This window comes from Mirounga leonina, unplaced genomic scaffold (genome assembly GCF_011800145.1).
Source record: "Mirounga leonina isolate KUSES-001 unplaced genomic scaffold, KU_Mleo_1.0 Mir_153, whole genome shotgun sequence".
Lineage (NCBI taxonomy): Eukaryota > Metazoa > Chordata > Mammalia > Carnivora > Phocidae > Mirounga > Mirounga leonina.
This window is the reverse complement of record NW_023270387.1, coordinates 7312585-7323426: the sequence shown is the minus strand read 5'-3', so window position 1 is coordinate 7323426 and position 10842 is coordinate 7312585. Positions and strand designations below refer to the sequence as shown.

The 10842-nt window shown below is 40.3% G+C and overlaps 1 long non-coding RNA gene across 10 annotated transcripts in view; it reads left to right on the top strand.

The window, feature by feature from the left end:
* The first annotated feature begins 13 nt into the window (after positions 1-13).
* The window catches only part of LOC118013210, a 67669-nt gene continuing 56840 nt past the window's right edge, over positions 14-10842 (top strand). For 6 of the 10 annotated variants that reach the window (XR_004679962.1, XR_004679961.1, XR_004679956.1 and 3 more), the window contains exons 1-4: positions 170-412; positions 5388-5513; positions 6194-6262; positions 6382-6587. This is a non-coding gene — a long non-coding RNA (uncharacterized LOC118013210). The other 4 variants (XR_004679957.1, XR_004679959.1, XR_004679958.1 and 1 more) reach the window with 4 other exon arrangements.

The window sequence follows — 10842 nt, the reverse complement described above, 5'->3', positions numbered from 1 at the left end:
CTGAGCGCGGGGCTGAGCGCGGGGCTGAGCGCGGGGCTGAGCGCGGGGCTGAGCGCGGGGTGGGCGCAGCCGCCGAGCCGGTGGCCGGCGCCTTGCCGCTCCGTCCCCCGTGGGCGCGCGGGAACGGTGCGTTCTACGAGGCCGCCGAGCGTTGGACGGAAAGGTGAGGTGAAGCGACCCGCAGGGAACGGAACCACGTCAGTTCCTCGCTCCTCTCGCCTTCTCCCTGTTCGAAACCCGTGCGGGCGATCGTCATCCTGGAGTTCAAATTGGGGGGAAATGAAGTCTGGGCGTGTCAAACAAGGACAGGAGGGACTATCACAGAGCCGACAGACGTGACGCACAGGAACAGTTATGACTGTACAGTTGTAAAGGTCGCAGTAATGAATAAACTCGGGGATACTGGAGAAAGGTAATAATCCAGGGTAAATAAATGCTTGTTCGGCACATGAAATCCATGTGTTTGGAAACTTTTTGGTGAACTGAGTTTTTTTCCCCTTGGGGGCTCCTACAAAACGCAAGGAAGAGGAGATTAAAAATGCACGTTATCATGATTGATACGTTGTGGTGGAGAGAACGTGGGCTTTGAGGTCAGAAATAGCAATGTTCAAATCCAAGGTCTGCCACTCCCGAGCTCTGAGGCCTTGGATGAATTATTGTCCTCGAGGATCAGAGTTTCCAAAACACTTAAACGCTGATAAGATGTTCCAGTCTCCAGGGCCGTTCTGAGGGTTACAGAAAAAACGCACAATGGCCTACATAGTGCGTCACGAACCTTAGTGTGATAACTTCCTGGGCCCCCTCCCTAAAGCCATCTTTAAAGACGCTGAAGATCATAGTCAAGTGGATTTTGCAGAAATTGTGCTGAACACAATAAAAGATACTTTAAAGGATATTCAGAACAAGAAAGTATAGACCTGAGTAAAGTTTCTTGAGACAAGGCGTGCTGGGCATTGAACCTGATGGCAGAAGGAGGGCAGTCGTTTGGCTCCCAAATTGTCTAAATCTTCCCATAAAGAGAAAGACTTTCAGGCTGGAAAGGGCACGACAAACCCGACAAGTAGTCGGAAAGAGGAAGTTGTAAAGAACAGTTCATTTTTTTTTATGAGATCAAATCTTGAGTGAGATGAATTAATTGTAGGAAGAAAACGGGAGGGGCAGGGAGTGCAAATGTTCTCTCTTCTCTCAACAGATCCAGCTTCAGCTGGGTTTTAGTGCTTCCAGCTTTGTGCCTTGTGGGGTAGTTTATATACATGGTTCATCTTAGTAGCCCTCATACTACCCGTGACATGGCTTTGAGCATATCAAGTGGGCAGTAAAGATTGGCGAATAAATGAATGTTGTCGTGTAACTTCCATTAGTAATCGAGACAATTCCTGAAGCATGTACCTGAAAATTAAAGATGGAAAACGTTCTCTGGATTTTTCAAAGATGGATAAGGCTTGATTCCAAAGATTACAAATATCAACTCAGCAGTATTCCAGAGGGGATTTATATATTTCTCCATCTTATAAAACTCCCATCCCCAGGGCACCTGGCTGGCTCAGTCCGTAGAGCACATGACTCCTAATCTCAGGGTCATGAGTTCAAGGCCTACCCTGGGCTTGGAGCCTATTTAAAAAAACAAAAAGCTTCCACCTCTCCATCTTTCACTCCTGTCAAAATCTGTCCATATTTTGAAGCTCATTTCAAATTATGTCTTTCCTATGAAGTTGTGCCTGTTTATCCCAACCGATCATCCTTCCCCTCTGCTGAATGCCTAAGACCTCTGTCAGTTCTTGTAAAACTGATAGTACCTGTTATTTCAAATAGAGTAATGTTCGTGAGGGTGCTTTGTAAACTGAAAAGTGTCATAAAAATTCAGATTCGGTGTTTATTGAGCACCTACTCTGCACTTCATGGTACTGTGTGCTCCATCGTACATACTTTATGTAGCCCCTCTAGGCAGAAGCTTACCGAAGTAAGGATGCTGTCTTACTCATCTTCGTCTGCCCAGCACCTGGCACAAAACGGCCATTTAATAACGTCTCTGTTAAGAGCTGTGTTAGGACCTTTCACAATGTGTATCTCCTTTCATTATCACAGCAACTCTGTAGAGTAGACATGCCTTTAATCAATAAATGCCTTTAATCAAAAAATATTTTTTGACATAAACAACGTGTAGATCACCATGCAAGTGCTGCAGACACAGCAGTGAAGAAAATAATCCCTCCCCTCTTATTTTACAGGTGAAACTGAGGTGCCCAGTGGTGGTTTTCTTGGAATCATACTGCTAGTGAGTTGTAGATCCAAACTGTAAATCTAGGTCTTCTTGGTCCCAAGTCCAGGGCATAAACACAAGAAATGATATTTTTATTCTTATTATATTTTATTATGTATTTATACATATAATTTTATCATATATATATATATATATATTTTTTTTTTTTTAAGAGAGGGAGAGCAGGAGGAGGGGCAGAGGGAGAGAGAGACTCTCAAGCAGACTCCATGCCCAGTGCAGAGCCTGACACGGGGCTCGATCTCACAACCCGGAGATAATGACCTGAGCTGAAATCAGGAGTCGGACAGTTAACTGACTTAGCCACCTAGGTACCCCTATTATTATATATTATTAATGTGTATTTACATGTCACATTTTTCAACTCTATATTCGATAGTAGATGCTTTAGAGTCTACAGGGTCCCTATAAGTTAGGAATAAGGTCAGCAATTATCTAAATTTTTTAAAAAGAATACAAAATTAGACCTAAGTAGATTTCACCACATGAAATTACTCTACCCCCAGATGATTTATTAATATGGCTGATGATACTGGTATGGTTCCTAAATATAAAGATATAATTGATATTTAAATTAATTGACCTTCCTGCCTGCAGTCTTGTCTTGCTCTAAGACATCCTCCATACTGCTAGTAGGCTGATCCCATTAAAATACTAGTATGATTCTGTTACTTTCTTGAAAATCCTTGAGTGACATTTTATCACCATTTATTTATAGCATAAAACAAATTGCCCAGCTGGACACACAACCCCCCTCAAACTCTGCCTTCCACCGCCCATCAGTCCCGTATCATGCCTTTCTCCTCTGCTGGTTATGTTAGCAGCCTGAACCTGGCTGACTTAGAACCGGTCTCCAGGACTCCAGTCCTTGGAGGAACCATTCTCTGGCAGATGCATCTTTGGGAGCCTAACGCACTAGAAATCCCTCTGTCACAGCTTACAATTAAATTGTTACATGCAAATCAGAGCTTGGATCAAGTGACTTGCTCAGTTTCAAGTCCCGTTTCTTTGTTAAGATTATTTTTTATATACTTCTTAACTTCTTAATGTGCCCTTCAATTTTTTTTTTAATATGTTATTTATTTATTTGAAAGAGAGACAGCAAGAGCGAGAGACGGAACACAAGCAGAGGGTGTGGGAGAGGGAGAAGCAGGCTTCCCGCCGATCAGGGAGCCCGATGTGGGGCTCGATCCCAGGACCCCGGGATCAGGACCTGAGCCAAGGGCAGCCGCTTAACGACTGAGCCACCCAGGCGCCCCTATCCTTCAAATGTTAATAGTTGGTTGTCTTTTTTTGTCACGTTAGCCACTGGTGATGAGCAATTCGCTTGGGGTTGCAAAATGCAGGTGTTCTAATCCTATCATTCCTTCTCCATTGATCACCTAGACTACTTCGCTAGACAGATTTGCCTTCATCTTCTATTCAGATCTCCTCTGAACCTGTATGGGAAAGGCAAGATAAAGGCTTGTTTCCCTTTATTTATCTGCTATACTTAACAGGTTTATTCATGTTCTCTCTTTACTCAAAAGCTGATTTAAAAGTTATAATCTTCTGGGGTGCCTGGGTAGCTCAGTCAGTTAAGCATCTGACTCTTGATTTGAGCTCAAAATCATGATCTCAGTGTGGTGAGATTGAGCCCCACTTCGGGCTCCGCACTGGGCGTGGAACTTAGATTCTCTCTCTGCCCTACCCCCCCTTTAAAAAAAAGTTATAATTTTCTAATAAATAGTATATTTCACCTAGATATTCAAAATCTGTTGGCATAAATTTTTTTCCTAGTTTTATCTTTTTTTAAAAAATAATCTCTGATATATCTATAACTACATTTCATAATTCTTATATTATTTTCTGAGGTTTTTTTCATATTTCTTATATTATTTTCTGAGTCTTTTTTCTTTGAATAATCTTAGCAAAAGTTTGTTTTATTGGTCTTTTCGGATAACAGCTTTGGACAGTGGTTTTCTGTGCTATATCTTTGTTTTCTAATTGTACTCATTTTTTTTTTAAAGATTTTATTTATTTGACAGTGAGAGAGGGAACACAAGCAAGGGGAGTGGGAGAGGGAGAAGCAGGCTTCCCGCTGAGCAGGGAGCCCGATGCGGGGCTCTATCCCAGGACCCTGGGATCATGACCTGAGCCCAAGGCAGACGCTCAACCGACTGAGCCACCCAGGCACCCCTAATCTTATTCATTTTTTTTAAAGATTTTACTTTTAAGTGGTCTCTACACCCAGTGTGGAGTTCAAACTCACAACCCCGAGATCAGAATCACACAGTGTACCTACTGAGCCATCCAGGTGCCCCTTAGTCATTTATCTTTATGATTTCATTCTATGTTCTTGGGATTACTTGTTTGTTCTTTTTCTAACTTCTTGATCTAGATACTTAGTTTATTAGTTTTCAATTTGATTTTTAAAAGAAGTATTTAATTTCTCTAAGTATTTAAGGTTCCTCTAAGTGTGTTTGGCTATGTCAAGAGTTTGAAACGTGATATTTTCTGTATTGTTTGGTTTAAGTATTATCAGATTTCCATGCTGTTTTTCCTCTGATGGTGAGCCATTTGGAAGTGTTTTAAGTGCCTAAATGTACAAAGGTTGGAAGTCAGTAACACCGCGGAAGCAAAGATCAGTGAACCTGAAAATGTAGCAATAGAAAGTTTCCAGAATGACATTCAAAGAGAAAAAAGACTAGAAAACCATAAGAACACGGCATCGTTGGGCTGTCAGACGATATCACATGGTCTAACACACTTCTGTTTGGAGTCCCAGAAGGAAAGAGAATGAGACAGAAACGAAGACGTTTAAGACACTTTTAAACCAACAAAAATTAATAGAGCTCTTGCTCTCAGACTCACTGAAAGAACTTATATAAAGAGGGTATTTGGTAGGCAGCTTCTGACATGGCTCCTGTGAGCCCCACCTGTTGGGATTCACACCTAGGTGTAATCCCCTCTTCTTGAGCGTGGGCCGGTCCTAGTGATTGCTTCTAACAAATAGAATACAGCAAAAATGATGGCATGTCACCTGTGCATTATGTTACAAAAGACTTTAATTTCTGTCTTACTGGTTCTCTTCCTCTGTTGCCCTCTTGGTTTACGTGCTTTGATGAAGAAGCTGCGGGTTGGGGACACTCACGTGGCAAAGAACTAAGGACAGCCTCTAGCAAACAGCCAGCAAGGAACTGAGACCTTCGTCCGGTTATCCAGTCACGAAGAACTGAATCCTGTCAACGACCATGTGAGTGGTCTGGGAGGCAGCCCCTTCTTCAGTGGGGCCTTGAGATGACTAAATCCCCAGCTGACACCTGACTGTGGCCTCTAAGGGACCCTGAAGCAGAGGGCCCAGCGAAGCCACCCCAGATCCAGAAACAGATCGTAAATGTTGTTTCCACTCATTATACTTTGGAGCAATTTGTTATGCAGCAATAGATAGCTAATACAATGTTCTTCAAGAATAGTGAAATTGAGGGGCGCCTGGGTGGCTCAGTTGGTTAAGCGACTGCCTTCGGCTCAGGTCATGATCCTGGAGTCCCGGGATCGAGTCCCGCATCGGGCTCCCTGCTCAGCGGGGAGTCTGCTTCTCCCTCTGACCCTCTCCCCTCTCATGTGCTCTCTCTCTCTCTCTCTCTCTCTCTGTCAAATAAATAAATAAAATCTTAAAAAAAAAAAAAGAATAGTGAAATTGAACCCAAAAGGAAGGACTAAGAGGCAAGAAGAAATGATAAGCAAAAAATTAGCAACCATGTGGATAAATCTAAATAACAATTGGTTGTAAAATAATAACACCAACTGTGATCTCATGAGAAGATAAAAATAAGAGCAAGATAGAATTATATTATTGAACCAATATGTAGTCAGTAATAAGACCGAAAGTGTTATTGACACAGTCCTCTCTCCCTTTCTTCTTTTTGGTAACAGAACATCTTGCACTTTAGCTGAGCACGTGCCTTACTCACCAGAGACCATATTTCCCAGTTGCTTGTGCAGGTAAGTGTGTCCCTGTAACAGCTTTTGCTAAAGCCATGGAGGTAGAAGTGATGTATGCAACCAGATAGTCTTTTTAAAAGGAAGCTCTTTGTTTTCCTTTCTGTCTGTTTTCCTTTCAGCAACCAGGGTGATCACGTGGGAGGCAAACACAGAAGCTAAGTATCAGAGATGACAGACGGTCAGAGCCGGTCTACCAGCGTGGGTTCCCGTGTGACTGCGTGTGGCCGCCTTGCCTCCCAGCGTTGACTGCTGCAGCCTGCTCTGCAAGCCCAGCCCGCTTCTGAAGTGCTTCATGAGAGAGAAGTTGACATGGATGCTCCTTAAGGTACTTATTTTAAAGACTTTTTGTTACCATAGCTTAGCCTTGATCCTGACAAATACATCCTTTAAGCTCCAAAAGAAAGAATAAAAGAAAGGAAAAAAAAACATTTAAAAGCACATATTTTAAAAGAATAAAATGAAATCTTGAAAATAAGTTCCAATATCTCAAAAGTAAATGGATTAAATACACCAATGAAAAGGCAGACTTTTGTTGAGGATGCAGAAATTCTGACTCTATGACATTTAGAAGAAATGTATCAAAATTACAAAAGGTATAAAATGATAAAAAAATATATCAGGTAAATACAATCAAAAGATAGCTTGCTGTATTGCTGTCCAATTAAAGGGACTTTATTTAAATCCAATTAAATAGATGTGGGGGGGGAATGCATTATAAAGGATAAATATGGTCACTAAAAAATGCTAAGCATTTAAATTAATTTGGAATGTCCAGCAACTCTAAACTTACAAGTCTCTAACAATACAGCATATATTTATGAATATATGTTTTATATAAAACAATTTCATGGGAAAATGGGCAAATATGCAATCACATAGGGAGATTGTTAACATACTTCTTTTGGTAATTAACAGATCAAATATTCAGTAAGACTAATAAACTTGATACATTTGGTAACCCGTACTTAGTTAAATAATCTAATTTTCCAATTAAGTACAGAGGAAACACATAAAAATTGACAGTGTCCTGGGTAATAAAGTATCAGTAAATCTTAAAAAATTGATATAGAGACCACATTGTAGTTGAAAATAAAAATAAGGGTTATTTACTTTGTTCTAAAATTTAAGTACTCCAGAAGATAGATTCTAACTGGATTTACATGTAGGTTAACTACCTCTGAGCTATTTATAGAATTCTGATATTTCAGTGTTGGCATATTTTGTTTTCAGGACCATACTGTAGTAGAGATCAGTAACATAGATTGGTAGCGCTTTATTCACGCTATTATTGAAAAAGGTGAGCTGCACAATGTTAACTCATTTTCATTCAGTTTTAAGTTGGAGAAAATGGCCAGAAATTCTTTCAACTCTACAATTTAAAAAATGCAGTGTAGGCTATGTTTTTAATTTCTGAAATTTGGGCCAAACTACTTCTTGCCAAAAGTTTCCAAAGATCTAGTTTCACCAGGCATGAGAAAATCACCCAGTGCATCTATACATACACATATGTGTGAGGCAGAGACAGATTGAGCAATGCCCTTGAGTGATACCAGGGGTTTGATTTTCTTGCCAATAGCTCAGAAGTCTTCTTTAGCCTCAGGTCTGGACTAAGTCCTCTTAAATGTTTGTAGAACAACAGACTGGCCTATTGTGCACCTAATTCAAAGGGTCTAAGCCAGGAGAATGTATGGTTTGTGGTACTGTTCATTCACAATGTGTCACTTTAAATTTTTTAGTACGAAACGCATAGTAAATGGCTGTAAATACTACGTCCTTGCATAAGATTGCTACCTTATGTATTAGTTCTCTTTTGCAGCCATATCAAAATGATTATCTTACAATTCTGTTGGTCAGATTTGAAATGGGACTCACTGGGCTAAACTTGAGGCATCAGCAGGGCCACGTTCCTTTATAGAACTATAGGAGAGAATCTGTTCCCTTGTCTTTTCAGGCTTCAAGAGGGACACCTGCATTCTTTTTTTTTTCCTTCATTTGAGAGAAAGTGAGAGCGAGAGAGTGAGCACGAGCATGGGAAGGGGCAGAGGGAGAAGCAGATTCCCCGCCGAGCACGGAGCCTGACTTGGGGCTCGATCCCAGGATCCTGGGATCATTACCTGAGCCGAAGGCAGACACTTAACCCACTGAGCCACCCAGGCGCCTTTTTTTTCCCCCCACCTGCATTCTTGGGCTCATTTCTAGCTTCAAGAAACCAGCAACATCTGGTCAGTTGATTGAGTCCTGATATCATCACATCTCTTGGATCTTTCTTTCTTTTTTTTTTTTTTTAACATTTATTTATTTATTTTAAGTAATCTCTATCCCCAACATGGAGCTTCAACTCAGGACCCCAAGATCAAGAGTTGCATGCTCTTCTGACTGAGCCAGCCAGGTGCCCCTCCCTGACCTTTCTTTATCATATCTCTCTTTTACCGCAGCAGGAGAGGTTTTCACTTTTAACAACTCATGTGATTTATTGGGGCCCATCTGGATCATCTAAGGTAATCTCCATTCTCAAGGTCCCTGCTTCTAATCACGTCTGAAAAATACCTTTTGCCATATAAGGTGACATATTCACAGGTTCCAAGAATTAGGGCATGGACATATATACATGGGCCATTATTTTGTCCCCACGTTTGAGTTTAAATATCAAACAAGTTCAGCATTTACACTAACCAGTAGAGGATCCTTTCCATCATCACTCTTACTATCTGAGCTGATTCTGATCGCTATTCATTAATTAAGGTTTCAAGACTTTCCTCAACATATAGAAATAATATGTATTGTACCTACCATTGGGGCTACCAAAGATTCTACAGTCACTGGAAAGTATTACAAGAGAATAAATACGATAATAGTTAACATTTATTGAATGCTTACTCGAAGTACTCTTCTAGGTGCTTTACATGTTTTGAGTTATTTAATCTTCACAAAAACCCTATGAGGTGGGTATCAGCATCATTACCATTTTACTGATGAATGAAGTTTGTTGAAGTTTACATTTAAATTAAATGAAGGTTTAGGGTGTTACCAAAAGAAATACCAGATGGCCTTCAGTATAGTGGTTTTTATAATATACAAACACAGAAAATGTACTACATATTTTATATTACATTCTATCAAAACTGAACGTTTTCACCTTTAGATTTGAGAGAAAAAAATAGAATGGAATCTATACATTTTCATTTCTTTGAATCTGAGAGAAATGCATGTGCTGATGCATGTATGTGTGAAAAGAGAGATTAACTCAGTATAAAAAGGGATTTCTTCCAGTTATTGTTCATCTTGTTCTTGCCATTTTTGCTCTATGGTATCTGTTCAAAACATTAAATGTATATTTTGCCTTTGGAATTAATATGCAGATGTTAATTTGGAGTTGTTAATATGCTGGTGTTGGGGAGGAAAGATTTTACTCTATCCATCAAGGTTTTTCTGGCTGATCTAAAAATTAAATTGACATGCAACAAATCAACAGGAAAAAAGTCAAATTTAATTTTGTTTTACAGGGAATCCACAAAGACGTAAGATTCCAAAGACAGTTAAATGAGGTATATATGTCATCCTAAACTAAGGAAAAGGGGGTAAGGGGTCTGGAATTTTAGAGGGAAAGAAAACAATTCACGGGAAGATGAAAAAGAATAAATGTTTGGTAAACAAATGTTTTTCTGGACCATTCAGAAACAATGGGACAAAGAGAGGACTTTGATGAAACAGACCTTGCTAGGCCGCTCCCTGTCTACCATACCCAGTTCATATTACAACATAGGTATCTATGGTGATAGTTCTCTTCCTAGAGCAGGTCCACGATATAAATTCTTTTAGGAAGGGGCACCTGGGTGGCTCAGTCCTTGGGCGTCTGCCTTCGGCTCAGGTCATGATCCCAGGGTCCTGGGATCAAGCCCCAGATCAGGCTCCCAGCTCCGCGGGAAGCCTGCTTCCCCCTCTCCCACTCCCCCTGCTTGTGTTCCCTCTCTCACTGTGTCTCTCGCTGTCAAATAAATAAATAAGATCTTTTTAATAAATAAATAAATTCTTTTAGGCAGTAAAATTTCTTCCTGAGTCTTTTAATGAAGAAAGCTTGAAATGATCTGCGTGCCAGAATTGCACATTTGGGGCTGGCTTGCCCTTGGTTCTCGCACAGGCCAGACTAGAGTAAAAAACAACAGTAAAAAAAAAAAAAAAACCTCAGTTAATAGTATTGTGGGACAGCTTAAAGCCAGGCTCCAGTAGGGCAGCAAGTGATTTCTTTGGATTAAGATTGAGTAACTACAGAGCAATTGCCAGATTTCCTTGGACTTGACTGACACACAGCTTTGGGTTACAAAAAATTGTTTTTGTTCTATTCCAATGTCAGTCGTCATTTACAGGAGTTTCTAAATATTACTCTGTTGCGTAGCCTCAGATTTGGGGTCTGCTTTGAAGAATCCATTTCTACCAAACTTTAAATTTTTACCAGCTTTTCAGCTTCCCAACTCTTTTTTAAAAGCTTTGTCTTTGAGCAAATTAAAATCACTCTGCCTGCCATTTTCCCTAACAGATAAATGATCTGTTAAATAAAAATCCAACATTTGACAACACGATGT